The 1759-nt window shown below is 60.7% G+C and overlaps 1 protein-coding gene across 1 annotated transcript in view; it reads left to right on the top strand.

Annotated features, from left to right (window-relative positions):
- MAFA (MAF bZIP transcription factor A) overlaps positions 1 to 1759 on the top strand; it is a gene marked incomplete at its 5' end in the record, with an annotated part of 9573 nt that overhangs the window by 1001 nt on the left and 6813 nt on the right. The gene's annotated exons all lie outside the window — the stretch shown is intronic.

The raw sequence follows: 1759 nt of genomic DNA, 5'->3' as shown, positions 1-1759 counted from the left end.
CTTTTTTACTCCTCCTCTTTAAAGCCGTCTTATTTTCAAAGTATTTTTATTTATTTTGCTCGGCGATTAGAAAAGAAAGCCCCGAAAGAAACTCTCTCCCTCCCGCCGGGGTCACCCTCGGACGTCCGTGTCCCAGCACATGTGTCGCTCGCTTGGAGGAGCCCGGCCCCTGCCTGCCCTCCTGCCCTCCTGCCCGCCCGCCCCGCCCTGTCCCCAAGCCCAGGACCCAGAGGCTGCGCGCCCCGGGGGGCGGGGGTGGGGCGGGCGCAGACTCCCGCGCTGCTCCTCCTCTGTGCACCAGACCGTATTCCTGCCTCCCCGGGGATCTATCTTGTTTTAACCTTTAAGAGAAATGAAAGAAAAAGTAATGCACAGAATTTCTAGTAGAAAAAAAAAATTTTTAAGAGGAGGTTTTGGCTTGAATCTCCTGGCATGGGGGTGGGTGAAGAAAGTGTTTTTATTTTAACTTAAGTTGCGTTTCGTTTGTTCGTGGGATCTTTTTAAAGCCCGATCGCCTTTCGGACGAGCGGGAGGGAGGGCGGGAAGCCGCTGGGCCCCGCTCCTCCGCACCCCGCCCTGCGGAGCCTGGGAGCAGGTCGGCGGCAGCTCAGCTCGAGTTTTGTTGTGTCATTGCGTTTTGTTAGGTTCTTTTTTCATTTGCTACGAAACTGAGGAAAGGAAAGAAAACAAACAAAATAAATCCGTTTAAATCCAAAAGTCACTGGAGCTTGGCTGGTTTTTCTGTGGCTTTTGTTTTTTGCCATATTTTCCGCTGATTAGAAGGGGGGGGGCGGCTGACCTGGGCTACCCGCGGCAGTGAGGGAAGCTGACCCTGGACCTGGAACCAGGGCTGTCAGCCGCCCGCCGCCCCTGCCCTGCGCCCTCCCCGCCTGGTGGCCCCCAGGCTCCCACCAAGGCAGGACTGGCCCTCCTTAGTGGTGACCCCACGTGCACCGCCATGGCGTCTCGGTGGCATGCATTGTTCCCAACTCTTCTGAGCTCTCTGTCCCCCACCTGAAGGGGTAGCCTGGCCTCAGTCCCCTGAAGGGCCAGGACCTGGACTGCTGGTGGCACCTCTGGAAATCTCACTGCCATGAAGTACCTGGGAGCTGCAGGACTTAGTCGACTGTCACCTCCCTTCATGACCGGTCCGAGTCTGCGAAGCGCCAAGGTTGGCACCTTCGGGAAGGGCGCTCCCTGGGGGAGGGGGCTGCCTGCTCCCTGCCGGGCGGCCTCGTACCCCATGAGCAGCCGCCCGAGCTCACCGCCTCGACCCACCGGACAGACGGAGACAGAGAGAAGGCGAGGCCGCCGCCCACCTCTGCTTTAGAGTAAAACTCAGAGCAATAAGGTTTGAGCAAAATCCCCAAACCCGGGGGCTGAGGCCTCCTGCCGCAGGCGGGGAGCAGGAGGGGAGCGCGCTGGTGTGAGAGACGTGTGTGGGGGGCTGAGTTAAGGGGACTAAGCAGGGAGGCTGCAGGGAGCGCAGACAACCTCAGGGCAGCGCCCGGCCCCGCTGCCAGCTCGGACCCGAGGATGCCACCTGCCTGGGCTTCCTTGCACGGCGGCCGAGTCTCACCGAGGAAGGACCCACAGCCTGGGCACGTGCTCGGCGGGTCCCCTGGCCCGTGCTCGGCGAGGATCCCCTTGTTTTCGCCGTTGTGCCTTCGGGGCCATTCGGGAGCCTTCTTCCTGGCAGAGAAGGTGGATGGCCTGCAGCGAGCCCGAGCCCGGCGGCCGGGCCAGGAGCTAATTTCTC

The sequence above is a fragment of the Pteropus alecto genome, unplaced genomic scaffold, assembly GCF_000325575.1.
Source record: "Pteropus alecto unplaced genomic scaffold, ASM32557v1 scaffold105, whole genome shotgun sequence".
Lineage (NCBI taxonomy): Eukaryota > Metazoa > Chordata > Mammalia > Chiroptera > Pteropodidae > Pteropus > Pteropus alecto.
The sequence above is the reverse complement of the archived record's forward strand: the minus strand, read 5'-3'. Positions and strand labels throughout refer to the sequence as shown.